Here is a 20,525-nt window from a genome sequence, read left to right as displayed (position 1 = left end):
TGGATTCTCTTGTTACAGAGACAGGATGAAGGGGGATATTTTAATATTTTAATGTGAAGGTTCTATTTAGTAGCTCTCAGACCTCATGAAGTAGCTGCACTCCCTACTCACTTAGGAGAACATGCTGCCACTTTCTGAGAATATACTCACCCTTAAAACACCCATAAAACATTCTGGTGCTAGGCACTGGGGAATCCAGAGTGAATCAAACACAGTATTTGCCCTCAAAAAGCTCATGGTCTAGTGGGGGAGAATGTTAAAGAGGTAACTTAAAATGCAGTGAAGTAGAAGCAACTGCTATATGAGCTAAGGAGAAGAAATAACTCATTCAGCTCTGGGACGATTTGAGACACTGATATTTGCTAGTTGGAGATAATGGTGGAAGATATTCCAAACCGAAGGAAGATAAAGGCAATAAGGTAATACATTTGGAAAGGACCATACGTGTCAAGTAACTGTAATTAATATGCCTTGTGATCTTATATAAGTTATTTACCTTTAGCTTCTTCATCCCTGAACAGACATAATAGTGGTTTAGGTGTGTTTAGTGAAACTGGAACACAGAGTTTCTTGGCATGGAGACATGGCTGGGTGAGTTGGGGCCAGGTTGCAAAGCTCTTAGGGATCCAAGAACTGTAAAGGGGTCTGGACTTTATCCCTCAAGATTATTTTAAAGAGAGTGGCATGACCACATATGTATTTAGAGTGTCACTTAAGTCCATACCACACAGGAAATTCTATACAGTCTTGTGTTTTTCAGTATTTTTCTTTGCTGAGTGTTAGTCTTGTTTACCCAAACACATTGTAAGCTACATGAGATCCTTATCTCTCATAGCAAGCAGCAACATACTCAGGTCATAGAATGCCCTTAATATATATTTCTTGATTAATTCTAATACAATTATCTGACTTCCTCCTAGACATCTTAATCGATAACATTTATAAAGCTTAATACAATCACATAAAGCAAGAAATCCTAGAGCACAGAATTTTATATTTTACATAAACTTTTTATGAAGAGAAGCTTGCCTTCATTTTCCAAAAGCCTTACATTCACCTTGTAGTGAATCTCCATATGTTTGGGGAAGTGTCTGAGTGGTAAATTAGGAGGGCTGGAGATTGTAGAGACCTAAGTACAAGTGGGGAAAATGAGCTACTGTGTTTAACAAATCCCAGCAAAATACATTAGAAGGCAGAGAAAGAGATGTGGTGAGAGATTGAAAGTAAAATGAAGTAAAAGAAATGCAATTGATAGAGGCAACCAGCTCACAGATCTCTTTACTCTTGGGTCCAGACTCTTCTTTGGCGGCCACTGGATTTAGTGGTTCAAAGGGAAAAATGTATACAAATAAAGTGAGGAAAAATCAATGGTGACTTTGTAGACTCTTGAAGACTTGAGTTGAGTGAGTTATTTTGTATTCCTTTGTTAATCTTTGTCCATAAGTAGAAGCACACAACACAAACACTTGGACCCAGTATATCTCAGCCCCTCTTAGGATTCACAAACCCTGGATACTGCCCTCTAGGCCACACATTCCCTCTTCTTCACAAAGATAAATTTCACATCAGCCCAGCAGTCAGCCGTCATCTATTCTCAGGGGAAGAGTATATAGCATGATCTCCCTTGAAATATTAGCTCTATTTACACGGGTTTGCGTGGACCACATTACTTATGAGTCACCAAGGGGAAACCGAGCCTCCAGTAGATAAAGCGATCAGCACAAAACTCTGTAAATAAATCTGAAATTTCAATGAAGGTCATGCCAAGCTGATTTATTCTTCAGCACCCTATGAAATAATGTTGACCAGGTAAGTGGTTTTCATTTTTTTCCTCCATCCACATAAGGGAGAACCTTTTTGCTCTAAGGAGCTTGTCACGCATGTAACAATGAGCATCTGGTTAGAGAGATAATACACCCTGAAGGAAATAACCTTCTATTATTATATTAGATTCTATATACTGAAAGGCCAGGTCATATAGCAACAATTTGGTGTTGTTTTTAAATTTAATCTGGTGGTACAAGTTCTCAGAACTTAATTGAGGAGCTATAGTTCAACAACAGAAACTATTTTTTATTCAATAAACATAAAGGAAGCATCTACCTACAGGAAGCACTGAGCAAAAATGAAGTTAATCAGTATAAGAGAGATGAAGACAGATACGGCATGGTCTGTGAAGGTCTCCCTCCCAGTGTCTCCATTGAAAACCCTTAAATATTCTGAGAAGTCAAACAATACCAATGGCATATTGACAAAACAGTCAATTAGTAGGTAATCATTCAATCTATATTTATTGAGCTTTTCCTAAGCATAAGACTTTATCCTAAATATTGAGGTGTGGGATAGAAGTAAAATGAAAGCATAAGAAAATTTTCCTCAAAAGCTTATAGTACAGTTGAATTTTATTATATAAATAGTCATTGCAGTGAGAAAAGAAATAGACAAATTAGGTGGGTTTCATTTTGTTTTTTGTGTTAAGCTCAAGAACCATATATCTTTTCTAAACTGAATTCCCTACTTTTCCATCTGTCCTATTATACGTAACCCATAAGTAGCAAAGAGACCTCAGGACCCCAAAGCATTGTCCTTTAAGCAGGAAAAAAGAAATGTGATGACACCAGATGATCTTAATAGAATTGTTGATAAAGAGAAGCTTCAGGAAGACAAAGATAAGAACCAGACATTAATTAGTTTTTTAAAGAAGATAAGATGCTAAATAATGCTAGAAGTATGCATCACAGTATGATTCTGCCAGGTTTAGTTGGAATTTACAGAACGAATGGTAACAACTCCTTTCACTTCTGTCTCAAATCATGATAAAAAATAACTTCAGTGTGTATGGGTGCCATTAGAAACTATAGCTTAGGAAAACAAGCTGTCCCTGGACCCAGTGTTAACAGAAACACCAACTTCACTCATTCTAAGAAAAGTTTCTCTGGTTCTCATTTTAAAATCTCATTTATAGGCAAACAATTGATAAATTACTCATAAAATACTTCTCTTTATAAAACTTACTTATCTTAAGGAGTCCACTGTGTACCTAAGACTGAAAAATCTGGATTTTGTTACACTGATTCATTTTTATTTAAACCAATTTCCTTATCTTCACCCTCTCGTACAGTCTTCTGAGTTTTTCTAGTTTGACTTTTCTTCTAACAGATATTTCTTCTTTGGGGGCATGGGCTCACACCCTGTTGGAGAGAACAGTTCAGGTCCTTCTATCTGTGGTAACTCTGATCTCCGGTAATACGTGAGCAACTGTTTTGGATAAGATACATATATGGTAATTTTGTTGGATTTTCAGTCTTTGCTTACAAAGGTTTCAGAACATTTTAACTGGGTAGGGCATTAGCAAAAACCTGAGGGCCGCTCTTTGTCATGCTGAGGCGCTCGCCTGTATCTTGTGCCTTTTTTTCCATTTGATCAGGCTTTATGTGTGCTTTGATCCAGGCAAAACATAACAAAGATATTTTTTAGTTGCAAAACTCCAACTATATATTCACTGAGGGCAAAGCTAAAACCATCATTAGGCAACAATGATGCTTTGAAATTCTGGCTGTAGAATTTTGTGGAGCATATTCTCCTTCCCCTTTATGTGAATAAAACCTTTTATAATGCTTCATATTCACGATGCCTCCTGGTTTCCCTGTAATGCAGCCCTGCTTTGTTATTCCCTCCTTGCTGCTAAAGAAAAAGAGGACAAGAGTGGCTAAGTAACTTGCCCAAAGTTATTCACATGGATTAAAATGAGAATATTAAAACTATTGTAAAGAATGCAGTGAATGTTCTCTGTAGTCACCGGTTCTTCCTGTGGTAATGCTAATATATATTGCCTGAAATGCACTCCCTCAACTACCACCTGCCAATTCAAATCCTGTCCTTTAGGGATTAATGCAGGTCCTACCTCCTCAAGGTCCACTTCTTCCAAATCAGCCTTCTATTAGCTTCTCTCAGACTCACCAGCTGAATGCAGGATCAAGCCCTGTTTTGTATTTCTCCCAATGCAATCCAAATTGGTGAAGTCATAAGGATAGTAATGTTTCCTGCTTTTGGACACAGTGATATTCATCCTACTTCACATGGCAATAGTAGTAACAATAATTATTTCATTAGTTGACAAAAAGCACTAGATTGGAGTCAAAGAGAAAGCATGGATTTATGTTGCTGTTGATAAGCTCTTGAAACCCAAACAAGTCTAAGATTCAGTTTTTCAATCTATAAAATGCTTTCTGATAGTAATTCTAAAAGTACAATTTTATGATTCTCTTGTTTACTTGCACACATCCTTTGGGATGGTAGAAGGGGAACTTTTCCTACTCCTTTTCCTCCTGCTTCTAACTTTTATCTGCACATTCCTTCAAACCTGACCCAATTAGCTCAGCATTTTCAGAAGTAGGATTTAGAAAGGTGTTACTGAATGAGAATACCACTAGACTATTTAACTGATCAACACTTCAAAACATGTATTTTGAAACATATTGAAGCAAAGCTGAAGACAATAATCATGGACTCTTCAGTTTGGATTCTCTGTCTCCAATAAATGGAAGAAGACCGTAAGCATTCTTCCAGCATCTGGAATTAGAAGTACAGCAACTTAAATTTAAAGAAATTAAAATTGTATATGAAAGTCCTTAGTAATTAAAGGAGGAAAAGTTTGTCACTGGTATTATTCATCCTTTGAGGTAACATTGCGCTCAACTTGACATTGTGGTATCTGAGTTTTAGCTCAACCCCTGTCATCAAATTAGGCATTTGATGAATTGAAAATTGTCTCAAATGTCCCTTCCAATACCAACATTCTACTAGCTGGGGTCTGATTGGGGCCTCCCTTAAGTAACTCCATATCTAAGTTTCCAGCACCCTCCATTCCCCCCATAGTAGTGTTCTCTTCCTCCATGACATGCCCTCCTAAAACAGCTTTCAGTCTTACCCCTATTTATCCCAGCTTTTTAGAAATCTGCTACTGCTTTAAGTACTTGAGGCATGAGGCAAGCTCATGTTGTCCATTATCATGCATATATGAGAATACGGGATCTCTATGGAATCTGTCCAATATGGCAAAAGAAGCTACTGTTGGATCAGAGGAAAAAGTGACCCATATTCCCTGGTCTGTTGACCAGTCTCCTCAATTTTCAGCAGATACCTGCATTTCATTATGACTTGATCTTTTACAAATACCAAATGACACCCCAGCATTAAGGAAACCAACCTCACAGGACTTTTTGCCAATAATTTTGAACCAGCTAAAACTTTCATCTTGTATATGAAAGTGACAACATGGTATAAAGAAAGTACTCATAGAGACCTAAAGCATGAAGCACCTTAACCAGCCTCAGTTTCTCTATCTATAAAGTGAAGTGGTTGTACAAATCCAAAATTACAGGAATTTTTTAGTAACTTAAGGTAGATCAAGACAATAGACTACCATGCAGCCATTCTAGTGGAAATTATACAAACCATAATAATATGGAAAAAATCTAAATCAATGTTAAACAGACATAGAAAAATATTTTATTGTATTTTTACTTCAGTAACCATACAAATACATGTGTCTATAAGAAAACACTACACAATAATTGAATTAACCATTTTGGAGTAGTTTCGTAATGGCTCATTTATATGGATGATAACAGTTTGAATAATGACAGACTCTTTTCAGTTAATAGTACAGAGGTTAGAATGACTGCTCAGGTCTCATCCAGCAATGGATTTCTGTGGTCCTTTAATAAACACGTTCATGCCAACATGCTTAGCAAGTATAAATGGGGTAAGAAGTTCCTCATGGAGATAAAAAAATATATATGTATTTTTAAGTATAGGAAAAGCGCCTTTATGAAAAAGCATGTCTCAAATAGACTCATTTGTTTCTATAGTTTCAAAATAAGGGGAAGAGGAATAAGGGGAAGATCTTTTGCCTCCCATTGAATTTTTTCCTTAGCCCAGGAACAATTAGGCACCCTTCCTAATTAGGCACCCTTCCTATCCTTCTGCATATATTTTTTACATACAGCAGTTACCAAATTGCAAAGGGACTATCTTTATGTCTGACTTTCCCCAGAAACTGTGACCCCATAAAAATAAGGATGGGGCTTTATTAATTTTTGAGTCCTCAGAATCCAACACAGTGCAGTAGGGGGCCAGATTAAATGTTGGTTTGAATGAGTAAGTGAGGGAAAAGGAGGAGATTAGCACTCTTCTCTTAAAAATAGAGATATTACAGCTGCTCAGGAGTTAGTGTTCCATCCCAGGGCCTGTGGGATTGTTTTTGTTTGTTTTTCTTTTATTTGTTTTCCCCCCAAGCCATCTTTACATACACAGCCCACTGGAATATCTTCTGGTTGCCAAAGAAACACAATTTACGCTTTACCTCACAGACCCAAGGTTTGCCTGACCAGACTCATTAAACTTGATAGTTTTACACATCCCCTTTCCTTGTTTATTGTTTTAGTCAGCTCTGCTAATAAACTAGCTTTGCTCATATTGATTTTTTAAGATTTTTATTTATTCATTTGAGAGAGAGAGAGAGAAAGCACAAGCTGTAGGGAGGGGCAGAAGGAGAGGGAGAAGCAGACTCCCCACTGAGCAGGGAGACCAACATGGGGCTGGATCCCAGGACCCCTAGATCACAGCCTGAGCCAAAGTCAGATACTTAACTGACTGAATCACCCAGGCACCCCTGCTCATATTGATTTTTTTCTTACCTGCACTCATCTTTGTAGATTCTGGAAGGTTTCTCTCAACCTCCTTAACTCCCATAGAGAAGACCATGAATATGGGGGGTGGGGGATGGGGAAGAGTTTTCTGATATTCTTCAGAGAGAGAAACTGTGTTCCCTAAAGCATGGTAATGTACCATTCCTACAAGTCCTTCTGGGGCACTCAGGGAAGCAGTCCCAGGACAGAAGTCTCCCTTTTTTGTTATGTCTGGATACAGAGGCATATATAAAAATAAGTTGTTTTTTTACTTGTCAGTGTTATTTATTTCACAGCTGTTTTCTCATTATTCAGAATACTCCTCTGTGTTTTCTATCCTTAAAAATTCCCTTGCTACTGACTCTTCTAATCAGCATTAAATATGCCCAAGTCTGTTCCATCAAGATACCTCCCTGTCTCTTACTTCACTACACAGTACCTTGAATGTTGTCCACAACCATTGTCTTCACTTCCTTTCAACTTCCAGCCTCTCCTTACACCAGTGCTCCAGTGAATCTATTAGCCCAAAGGTCAGCAGTGGTCTCTGTGGCTAAATTCAGTGGACATTTTACTCAGTGATGGTACATGTCCTCTCTGCAGCGACAAATATTGTTCTCACTCCTCCACTGAAACACTGTGCTCACTTTTCTTGGCTTCTTGGAAATCTCATTCTTTGGCTTTTCTTCTACCTCTCTGGCCATTTCCTCAAGGGCTTAAATTATTTTACTTCAATATTTAGGTTCTGTTTTCATTTCCCTTCTCATTTTACTTTGTCTACCTGAGAAAATTAATCTATTTCCATGATTCCAGAAGTTCCATGTGCTGATGATTTTTGCAATCTCCAGCTTAGCTCAGCTGTCCTGAGCTCCAGAATCAAATAGTGAACACCTCCATTTGAACATCTTAGAGGTATCTCAAATCCAGTATGAAAATGAACTCATTATTCCACTTCCCCAAACACATACCTCTTTTGTATTCTTTATCTCTGTGAAACATAAGACCATGTGTCCGCTTACCTGAATCAGAAACCTGACAGTGATCCATAATTTTTCTTCTTTTTCTCCTTTTACTCTCCTCCCACCTCACCAGTCACCAAATCCTTCCTCTGTAACTGTGTTGCTTTTCCTTCCTTTGTAACTCAAACCCATCCACTTCTCTCTATCCCCCTGTTGATACCTTAATTCAGGTTACCATCTTCCTTCATCACCTGGACTACTTCCTTACCCTTAGAAGATAGAGTAGAATGAGATCCAGAATGAACTCATTGCTTTCTTCATGTAACCAAATTATTTTCATCAGCCTAAACATGTTACAGTTCTATGTGGTTACTTTACCTTGATCTTCAGATTGCTTACAGATTACAAATGAAGCTAGATGGGGCGCCTGGATGGCTCAGTGGGTTGAGCCGCTGCCTTCGGCTCAGGTCATGATCTCGGAGTCCTGGGATGGAGCCCCGCATCGGGCTCTCTGCTCAGTGGGGAGCCTGCTTCCTCCTCTCTCTCTGCCTGGCTCTCTGCCTGCTTGTGATCTCTCTGTCAAATAAATAAATAAAATCTTAAAAAAAAATGAAGCTAGATGTTCAAGAACATCAAAACAGTGTCTGCCTCACTCTGCTATCCTTAATTTTGTAATGGAGATTTATCTTTTGTCTCATTCACAGTCTTACTTCATTCATGGTATTAGTGAACCAGAGCTCATGGTGCATAAAAGTGTTACAAATACTTAGGTTACAATGCAGCCCATATGCTTAGGTTAAAATACTTACTGTGTGACTTGGGGTAAGATATTTAATATCCCTGGGTCTCAGTTTCCCATCTGAGATATGAACGGTATCTACCACAAAAGATAATTGTGAAGCCAAAATTTGTTAATATATGTCAAGGGTCTAGGTAAATACATGGCATGTGGCAAACTCTGTTGGCCTTTTCTCTTATTATTTTAATTGGCTTATTTCTTCTCCTTGCAGTTTTCATGCTCATACTCATACCCAGTTGAACCTCTTTCTGTCACTAGGAACACCTTTTTGGCATCCCCTCTTTTCCTTCAGGCCAGCTTTGCACCTGCACCTGAGTGCTGTCTTAATGGTTTTCTCTTTAGAAGTGAGGGAAGAAGGGGCACCTGGGTGGCTCAGTGGGTTAAGCATCTGCCTTCAGCTCAGGTCATGATCCCAGGGTTCTGGGATTGAGCCCCACATCTGGCTCCCTGCTCAACAGGGAATCTGCTTCTTCCTCTACCACTCCCCCTGCTCACGCTCTCTCTTTCTCTCTCTCTCTCTCTTTCATATAAATAAATAAAATCTTAAAAAGTGAGAGAAGAAGAGCCTAAGAACAGAAGTAACCACCACCATCACAGAGTAAGTGAATGGAAGAGATGGAACCAACCTCATAACTTTGTATTCAAGGTTCTCCTCATCTCCGAAGGTTCTTTCTCTCTTTGTTGAAGGAAAATATTTCCATATGCCCTGCACAAAGCATTATTTGTAGAACAGAGGAAAGGATGCTGTCAAATCATGGCTCCATTCTGCCATGATGTCTACAATTCCCATCATTAAAAAGACTTCCTAATATACCCTGGAGAAACTTTCTCTTGGGAAACCATTCTCACTATTTCCCTTCCACTCCATTTCTTTCTCTTTTATTCCTCATATTTATGTCAGGACTTAGCACAATTCTTTAAAATAAGTTTCTTCTGTGTCTCCTCTCACCTCACCCCACACCCAGTAGCTTGTGAGCTCTGTGAAGGGAAGGACATCTCATTAATCTTTAAATTTCCAGTGCCCAGCACAGGGCTTATCTCACAGAAGATAATTCAATAAAAGTGTATTTTATGAATTAGTAAATATACACTCTGAGTCAAAGAACAAAGTATTTAAAAAATGGCAACATCCCAGGGGAATGTTTAAGATGACTCTACACAAGCCAGAATACATCAAAAGTCTCATGAGATTAAATCTAGAATAGCTGGTATTCAAGGGAGGACACTTTCATCTGCAAATAACAGAATGCCCAACTAAAAGTGGCTCAGATTTTTTTTTTAAGATTTTTTTATTTATTTATTGAGAGAGAGGCAGTGAGAGAGAGCATGAGTGAGTAGAAGGTCAGAGGGAGAAGCAGACTCCCCATGGAGCTGGGAACCCGATGCAGGACTTGATCCCTGGACTCCAGGATCATGACCTGAGCCGAAGGCAGTCATCCAACCAACTGAGCCACCCAGGCGTCCCAGTGGCTCAGATTTTAAGGGTACAATTTAGTGCTTATTTCACAAGAAGTTTGGAGGTAAGTAATCCCTCAGCATCAGTGAACCAAGGGCAAGATGGCAGGGGTGTAGAAAAACCCACTTTCTCTTCTGTGAGGCATAACTCAAATTGCCTTGCCAGGTTTTTCCTCTCCTGTTTTTAAACTTCCATGAGACTTCCTCCCAGTACTATTTTAATTTGCTTCTATCTTATGTCCATAGCTCATCTTCCCAAGTAGATGTTAAACAGATCAAAGGGAAGAATAGTGTCTTATATGTGTTTGTATCAGCCACTGAGTTGTCTGTTATGTCCTGATAGACACTTACAGCTTAGTCATTGTTTGAGTAATTAATTGAGGTCTACTCATGTCCCACACACAAGGGATTTCCACAGAGAAACAGTGCATGTTCCCTATTATGGAACACAGGATTAAGGTGGAGAGGGGGATGTATTCACTTGCTCATCCAGAAAACTAACCCAGACTCTCTTGGATTTTCTTGGTTCTCTGAGATGTTACTGCCAGCGTCTTTGATAAGGATGCATTTCAGATGAGTTCCTCAGAGTCATGCCCTTATGCTGTCAACATTGCCGCAATTTTATCTAGATTGAGTTGAAGCCCGGTTGATTTAATCCAGAAATTTATTTCTGACAGACAGTGGGGTAGCATTTGTCACTATATTCTGAATCCAAAGTCAAAGAGATTGAGAGTCAGTGTCATCATTGTTTGGGTGGTAGTGAACCACAAATCTTGTGCTTTATTTCCATCATAAATTGTTATTTGTTGTTTTTACAATGTGCATAAAACCATAGGTTAAACAACTTGGGAATGAGTACTATATTTTGGTATCCAAGTTTGGCTATTTTATTTAGAGGGTTTGTTCTCTTTAATTTGAACTTTTTCCTCACTCACCTCTGTTAATGGAGCAAAAATTAAATATATGTGCTTCAAAACTCCCCCTGCTTCCTTTGGCACATATTTAGCAGAAGATACCATTCTTGGTCTTGCATCTCACAGATTTCCCTGACAGCCTCAGCAGGGGAGATATGTGAGACAATCCATAAAAAACATGGGTTAGTGTAGACATTCTGTCAATGAACAGAAAAGTAATTCAGAGCCCCTGCTAGATTCAGCTTTCTATAATATTTACCAACTGAAGTCAGTTTGGCAGTAAAGTACCCGTGTGGAAAAGCCAGAAACTCGAATTACATTCCCATACAATTTTTCAAACAATGGCTATTTTCCTAAACCATCACCATCACCACACATTATTAGGGTGAAGGCTAACCAAACATTTCTATTTTGTTTCACTTGAAAGTTGAATGAACTTACATGAATCAAGGAGGGGGATTGCCACTTCCTAATTTCCAAGACTGTGAGTTTGACGTCCACATGTAGGGTTAAAAACTGTTATGGCAAATGAATCCTGGTTCAGTCGACTTGAGATAAATTCACAATGTGATTGATTATTTGTTTTGTACCTGGTTGTCCCTAGATGGATTTAAAGTAGAATTCAAAAAGTATACATAATTTAATACAATGCACTTACTGGAAATAGGACACAAATTTGTCTCCAAGCTTCCAAGAGAACTACAATGAAAAAGGGAAGCTAGCAGTCACATCACTTAATGTTTGGAAGATAAAACCCAAGCCATGTGCACAGGAGAAATTGATTCTTCTAAGAGCAGAATCCTCACAAAAAACACTCTCATGCAGTGAACATCTTTTAAAAATTTTTTTTCACATTATGGAAGCATTAATGATTTTCATAGGACTATTTCCTAGAAAGTCAGTGTGCTTATTGACACAGCACTAAAGTTCAACATAGGGATAGCATTTTCTGTGGTTCTACCATTACTTGTGTGGATACATGAGACAATAGAACAGGAAATTGGCAGGTAACATTTGTTTATCATCTACCAGGATAGCCTGCTGAATCATTGGTATTACAGTTTAGAGGTGGGCATAAAAATGAAAGAGATGTTTCTTTTTTAAAAAAATACTCTAAAATTAGGGGACAGATGGGCTGTTACTTACAGTGCTCAGGCTTTTTGAAGCTCTTCCTAAGATTTCTTGGACCCAGAAGCTATACCTATCTACATACCATGAAGTAGAGATAAAATTATTTAGAAACTTTGGCAGCGGGGGGGTGGGGGGGAATCAAACCCAAAACCTGTTTTCACTAAAATGGCAGTCGTGTCTAAATTTATATAGTCTGGCTATGTCATCAACCAAATCACTACATAGTTTTCTTAAATTTTTATTCCCTCCACCAGTACATTAGCTTCTCCCAGGGCATCAATTACTGCAAACAATTTTTTGGAAGGTTTTCAGAGACAGCTACCCTAGCAGTTCCATGAACTGTAGCCATCCCCCAATGCAATCTGTTATTTCTACAACCCCTATATGTGTACTAAATTTCACTGAAAAATATCAAATATACAGAAGATATTACTATTTGATAAGTTTGCTCAGCTTCCATTTTGTCTCAAGATGAATGACTGTGTTAAAAATAAAAAATAAAGAGACATCTTGATATCCTATTATAAGGTAAACAATTTCAGCAAAATAGGTCAATGTAGAACAAACCCATATTAAAACAAAAAGTTTCAAGAGGGTTGAAAGAGATCAACTACTCCAGCAGAATGAAAAACCTCATGAACTGCCTACTGTAGAATGGCACACCTTTTATTAAAACTTTAATGAGATTATGCATGCAAAGCTCTCTGGGCTCCAGCTAACTTTCCTTCCTATGTAAGAGCTTATATTCCCCTTTCTGTGACCTACACGTACCCCTTACTATTCTCAGAAAAAATGCCTCTGGTTGAATATTTTCTAAGAGGGTGCAGCAATATCTCCTATCCCTGTTTTCTCCTGCAGCATGATCTTGCCCCTCCCCAATGAGAGGGGGAGTCTATTTCTCCACCCCCTTGAATCTGGAGGGACCCTATGGCAATTTAGATTGATTGAATAGGACAAAGTGATGTGACCCCTCCTGGCATAATCCTTAACTGGAATGGCATCTTCCAACTCTTGCCTTTCGCAGCCTGTATAAGAAGTCTATGCTACTCTGATAGGCACTTGAAAGGTATTGAGGCTCCAGACATGTGAGTGAAATGCCACGCATTTGAATCGCCAGTTCAGTTGAGCCTTCAGATGATCTGGCCCCAGCTATTCTCTAAAGACAACTGCCTTAGATACCCCACCAAAACTCCTTGGGAGAGCCTGGTTAACCCACAGAACCATGATAGAAAACAATAAACTATTTTTTAAACCACTGAGTTTGGGGATGATTCAGAATAAATCAAATGCCCTAAATATGCTTGCTCTCATTTCTGTTTCAACTGCTTGGATTTCTATTCCGCCCTATTTTTGCCTTTTAAAATCTCACTCATTCATCAGAACTTAACTGACTCAAGTCCTCTAGCCAACAGGAACCACTATCTTCATTCTAGTCTCATAATAATTTTTCCATACCTATATTTTGTGAGTTTCCACTATTATAGCATATAGAATACATATTCTTCATTCGCTGATTCATTCATTCCAAAATATTTATTGAGTGCTTTCTATGTACCAAGAAAAAATGAATACAATACAGTGCCCAACCTGAAAGAAATTACTGACTGAAGTGGGGGACAGATATAGACAAGATGAGGCTCAGTAGTTGTGGAACTTCATGGAAACAGAAAGGGTGGCAGGAGGTGAAGGAATCAGGAAATAAGTGAGCTCAGCATGGAGAGAAAAGGAAGGATGTTCTCTGTAAAAGGGATCACATGCATAAACAAATTACCCAGAAGTGAAAGGCAAAATGGCCCTTCTGGGAAACTATGGGTATTTCAGTATTACCAGATGTAAACCAGAAATTTTAGAAGACTAGAAAACTGAAGAAGGGCATAGATTATAGGGAGCCTCCTGTGCCATGCTAAAGTACTGGGATTATGCCCCACAGAGACCCTAAAGAGAGCCTTAAGAGTGATGAGGAGAATGCCATGGTCATATTAGAGCTATAATTTATTCTCATGGCATACATATAGAATGTAGAAAAAAGGAGAGCATGTCTGGAGAACATCTGAGGCATCTGTGGTAATAGTCCATCCCAGAGATGGCAAGAAACTGCCTAAGAGCTGTGGCCGTGATGATAGGAAGGAAAATTAATCTAACCCAACTCCTGCATTTGCAAGGGGAAAACTAAAACCTCAGAAAGATAAGAGCTTTTCCCCATGTTCTAACAACACATGAGGGAAGTTTTTGAGATAAAATTCAGGTTAACTGATTCCTCACTTTCTCTATTATATTAAAATAATATTTCTAAACTCCTAGATTATTAGCTCATTAATAAAATGATTAGGTACTCTATTGTTATATTTGTAACTTTATGTTTCTCCTAACATGCTGTCCCTTATGTATAGTGAGTGCTTGAAAGTATTTGTTGACTTTAACAGATTCTTAATTCACATTCTGGCGGCACTACTGTTACTAATCTTTCCAAAAAATTTATGAATATGTAGCAATTTGGGAAGACATGGTTCTTATGTAATGAATGGACATTTGTGTAACAACAGTATATCATGGTATTTTCAAGAAAAGCATTTCCTCTTCCCCCATCTGTAAATATGTATCCTATTCTTCCACTAAAGACTAGCTCAGCACCAACTTAAGAGGGATCTCCCTTGGGGCGCTTGGGTGGCTCAGTGGGTTAAGCCTCTGCCTTCGGCTCAGGTCATGATCTCAGGGTCCTGGGATCGAGCCCCGCATCGAGCCCCGCATCGGGCTCTCTGCTCAGCAGGGAGCCTGCTTCCTCCTCTCTCTCTGCCTGCTTGTGATCTCTCTCTGTCAGATAAATAAATAAAATCTTAAAAAAAAAAAAAAAAGAGGGATCTCCCTTGATCCATCCCCCAAGTTCACAGCTTTCTCTAAGTCATCATGTCTTCTCAGGTTTCCATGACATGAAATGTTCAGGATACTTTAGAACTTTATCAATTATTTCTCATGTTTTCTAAGATGGTTTCATATACGTTGATCTTTTTTCTCAGTTAAACGTATCATTGTGGGTTAGAAGGGCAGTGAACACACTTCTTTCTCTTGTGCATGCAATAAGAACATAGTCAGAAATACTTGACCAGACAGTTTGTAAGAGTCTTGAATTTGCCCTTGCCTTTACTATATTTATAAACAAAGACACATGAAATAATTAAAAAACAGTGGGGCGCCTGGGTGGCTCAGGTTAAGCAGCCCACTCTTGATTTCCACTTAGGTCATGATCTCAGGGTCCTGGAATCAATCCCTAGGGCAGTCAGGCTCCATGCTCAGCAGGGAGTCTGCTTGACCCCTTGCCCCTCCTGCTGCTTGTGTGTGCGAGCCCTCTCTCCCTTTCTCTCTCACAAATAGATAAACAAAATCTTTTTTAAAAAGTTTAAAAACATAATTACAAAATAACGTGTAAAGGAATTTGGCATGATGGCAAAATGAGGAAAAATATTGAACAAATTAATATAGTATTTTATTATATTTATGTTCTAATTAACTAAATGATAATAATAATGAAGTCTTATGTTTGTAATGTGTTATATGGTTTGCAAAGGCCTTTCATAAGTATTATGTCATTTACCTTAGAAAAAGATACACTAAGGAACACAGTAATTGAAAAATGCTGGAGTTATATATTAAGGAATGAATTACCAACTTTATTCTAACCAGTCAAGAAAGACTTCAGGAGTAATTGTGTGCTAAAGTGAAGTTTTGTTGAGTGAAAATGACACTATCTTATTTTGTCTTTGTCTATGAGATCTATAAAGAACGATGTCTCTCCAAGGGAATAAGCAGGATCTTGAAGATGTCAGAAGATGATTGCAAACCTGACATGGAATTCTGAAATGCAACTAAAAGTAAAATAAAGACCAAAAAGATTTTCTCCATTGGACTGAATCTAGAAGAAAATTATTACATTGTTTCAACAAATAATTAAATTTGATATCTTAGAAAGAGACTGCTATTGACCATGTAGGGGTCAACCAGTTCCATTGTCTTCCTTTTTTTCCTCATGTGCTCACCAGAGTGACAAATGAAATGGGCAAATACTTATTTTTTTCTCCTTCCAGGCCCTTCTCTGCATAGAATTTGGGAACTCATCTAGCTAACCACTGAGGATGGCCAAAAACAACAAATCAGATAGAAGAGGCAGAGGACTGGATGGATCACAGAGATATGTCACAAGTCTTTTAATATAACAGTACTTTTAAATAATAGCTCATGTTATAGTTCCTTGGGCTCCTTTGCAACCACAAAAACAAGGATTGCCTCTTGTGCACAGAGTCTAATAAAAATCAGGTAGCAGATTTCCAGTACATGAAATATATTCTACTACATTTTTCCATGTTTTTTAATTCAATTTTTATGAGCCTCTGTGGCTGAGGGAACTATGACTAAAGGAACAGGGAGTTCTGGGTATTTTAACTGCTGCTGATATATGCTCACAGAATTATAGGGATGGAATGGACCATGGGAATCAATTTGTCCAATCCCCCTCATTTCATAAGAAACTGAGGTCTAGAGTAGCACTTGCCAACTATGTATATGTGATGACAACATCGAAAGTGAACACATTTTTATGAAACAATGGGATTATCTGTAAAGGCCGATCATAGCTAAAAGCAATCATCTGGGGGCACCTCAGGCTGGTTGACCACCAAGAAGGTGGGATCAATATCTTGGCACACCTATATCACATTCACAGTATTTCAGTGTTGGCAAGGTACACATCAAGGGGGCACTCTGGTCTAGGGTACACACATCAAATAGCAGTTTTATAGGAATAACATCTGAATATCTGACTCTCCAGAAGGTACTTGTATTGCCTTGGCCAGTTGGTCAGGGGTAGTGGTTAAAAGTATAATGGTCCGCAATAGAGTTGATGAGATGCAACAGGTGCTTGCCTAAGAAATTTCTGGCTGTCTTATGTATAACTACTTAATGTCTATACTTTTCAGATTCATCCAAAATCTCTGGCCTCCAAAAGTAGAAATTTAAATCATTGTTCTATCCCACTTTCACCTCCCCTTCTACTAAATTTTATTATAACTAAACAGAATTGTGATTTTTAAAATAGAAAAAATAGTAATGTGAATAACTGCTCCAAATTCCATGCGTGCACACACATACACACACACAAAAGCAATCATAGAAGTCCATCCTGAAATAATTAAAATCCTATGATGTTGCCTGGCTTTCACTTACTGTAATAATTTTTAAAAATGTATTTCACTGTACCATGTTCTTTAGCCCTTAGGCAGAGGCAGAGTGCTTGCTGAGTCTGTGGGTGGTCAAATCTCCACCTCAGTAGCCTTCCTTAGCTTGTCTCAGAAAACTTAAAAGGAATCTAAACTATTTATGAACTTTGTGATTCATCTGATTAAAACCATATGAACCATACTTTATTTTTTTATGGTGCTTGTGGCAGTGGCAAAATCAGAAACACCAAGGCAACTAGGCAGTGGGGTTATTGGCATTCTGTTCATTAGCATTTCTTCTCCATCATAACAGCTTCCACATTGAGTTCTTAGGTCTGAAGGAAAGAGACAGAGAGAAAAGACGCCTGCTTCTGAAATGTTTTCTTATATGCTGCATACTTAAGACTATAACAAGATCCTTCTCATTCCATTAAAAATTATTACTTCAGTAAATTCCAGGTTGAAAACAAATGACTACAGAATGATTTTTTTAAAACATTTGTAAACCTTGCTTTTTAAACAACTCCACTTCTATTGCACAGAAAAAGCCTGAACTATTTATTCATTTCATTTGACTACTTTTTAATCTCGGTTTTTATGAGGACACTAATGACCCTCACAGATTGTTACCCTCCAGTGAAATAACAGAGCTTTGGCAGCGGCTGGATTCCAGTTGAAGAGTTCTGAAACTCACTGTAAATCTTCCTGTTTTGTTGTTCTTCAAACCAGGCTTTGCCATCTGCCTTATGAATTGAATTTTTGTTGCAGTATTTCACATGATCTAAAATATGGTTATTGCTATCCATAAACTGAGGTTCCTGGAGAGTATTAATTAAGTCCAAAATATTGCACCAATGTGCACAGTGAAATACAACACAAATGTCATGGCGTGACCATCATTATAACCCTCTCTGCATTCCATGATGGCTGTTCTCTCAAAAACCCAGAGACAATTTGGTTGTAGTAGCCAACAAAGTTAAACCTGAAAACTTAAATTCAGGTGGATGAGATAAATTGAAACAGATCTTATTGCTCCCAAACACTCTCTTGGAAATAATGGCATCTTGACATTTTATCAGTCACTCAAGCGGTCATTCTCAGCAGTATCAGCCGGGGCTTGAAGGATAGAGCTGTAAAGAAGGGACTGTCAGCCATAAACATTCCTCAAAACCATGAAAACCACAAATGAGAGCTTAAGTAATGGAGGACACAATACCCTTGATATTTCAACAATTACCTGCAACAACAGGCTTTGTTCAGAGCCGTGGTCATTTTTTCAGGAGCTTTTCTTGTCAGACCCAGACTAGGGTAACTGGAGAAAGGAAAGAGGAGAGGAAGGAGGGAAAAGGTGGTACGGACATCCTTAGGTTAAAAAGTGAACTTAAGTTGGCTGCATATTTAAGCTGATGAGAATTTTTCAACAGCAATAAACTAAAAAAATAAAAAGTAAAAATATAACAACTAAAGATTGAACCAAGGACATTAATATTATTAAGCTTGTGGTGAAGCTTTGAGATCATTAGAAAGGCATTTACACTGCTCAGCTGTTTCCTGTGTGGCCATTCCTGATGTCAAATTACAGAGGAGAAAATAGCAGGGAATGCATTTTAGGGAAGAAAAGGTAGTAATGGATAAGAATGTAAGTATGGGAAGGCAAAATAAATTTAACTTCATTACACCTCAGGAACATATCGCTGTGTTGTAGAAGAAGAAAGACTAATTTTAAATGAAATTGGTGCTATTATCTTGGCAATTGGGACCCAAGAAAACTAAATGAAATTGAATATACACCACAACCAAGTCACCCAAACTCAAGAGACAGCAGACATGGAAAGGTTAAATGCCCTAGAAATTGCATTTATGGAGTTTCTCAACACAAGAGATTAATGGTTACTCAAAGCAATGGATAAATATTAGCTGAAGACCATTAGCCGAGGAAAACACATCAGTGCATCACGGTACTCAGGGCTTATCAGATCAATTTTAAATAGGTTTATCTTGGACTTCTCTAACATTTAATGAGGAACAAATTGTTTTGTTTTGTTTTTTTTTCTGTTTCCTCTACCCATGTTGACTTTTTGATATTACCTAGAGAGAACAATTAAAATAAATGGCTCTGTGACAAAGTGTTAATTTGCTTGTCTCTGAAGCAATTGGAAAAGGGTCATTTTATGATTGTTTCCTCCTATTACACAGTTTCTCATAATATTTAGATTGACTAGTAGACTCTTTAGATGAGAGAAGAGTTTGAATGGACATTTGGCTCTTTCCACAGACTTCATATAGCACCCACCTCAACAATCTCAGATTAATGTGAATTTGCTTGCTTTTGAGTAGTTCTCAATCCATGTTAATCAAATGGTCAGTCAGTCTTCTTTATGTTATTGTCTATCTGGGGCCCATCACTGTGCTAAGTGTGAGGTGAATTTAAAAAAAAAAAAAAATGAATAAATAAAGCCCAAGTCCTTACTCGAGAAGCTTAGCATCTAGGGTCCCTGCGTGGCTCAGTGGGTTAAAGCCTCTGCCTTCGGCTCAGGTCATGAACTCAGGGTCCTGGGACTGAGCTCCACATCGGACTCTTTGCTCAGTGGGGAGACTGTTTCCCCCTCTCTCTCTGCCTGCTGCTCTGCCTACTTGTGATCTATCTCTCCGTCAGATAAATAAAATAAAATCTTAAAAAAAAAAAAAGAAGAAGTTTAGCATCTAGTAAACTTAATTCACTCATATGATATAAATCAATTTCTTTGGTCTCTAGGAAGGATGGAGGTGAAGTGCAATTATGTTATCCATAGTTTCTAGATTGCGTATAAGAAATACTGAAATCCAAAGCTTCCAATCAGACATTAACAAACCACTTGGAGGGAAGCAGGGAGTAGTACATGAAGACTGTAGAGATTGAATAACAGCTTTATGGCTTGGGGTTCTGCACAATTAGCTCTTCTTTGTCTCTTAGTTCAGGTTTACTTGCTTCCCCCACCAACTATGTTACCTGCTTGACCATTCTTGAAATCACAAAGACTTCTAGATATAAATTTGTTTCTTAAGTTTTATTTGGTTTTTTGTTTGCTTGTTTAACTTTCTTCTTCTACAGTGACACTCCCAAATTCAGTAAGGACTTTGCAAGACCTATCTAAATCTTTTTATAAGCAGCAAATAAAGCAACACAAATGTTCAACCAAATGGTCCAGTTTTGAAAGTAGCAAGTGAAATTTCTGCTTCCTTCAATGAACCATGCATTTCATCTTCATTAAAAGAATCACTTCTTTTATTCTATGTCAGTAGCTCATAATAAGACATCAGTAGAGTAGCGCTTATATGCTATGGCTTGGTTGACCCTCCCATGATCCCAGTATTTCCCTTTGTAAACAGCA

The sequence above is a fragment of the Lutra lutra genome, chromosome 12 (assembly GCF_902655055.1).
Source record: "Lutra lutra chromosome 12, mLutLut1.2, whole genome shotgun sequence".
NCBI lineage: Eukaryota > Metazoa > Chordata > Mammalia > Carnivora > Mustelidae > Lutra > Lutra lutra.
This window is presented reverse-complemented; position numbering follows the sequence as displayed.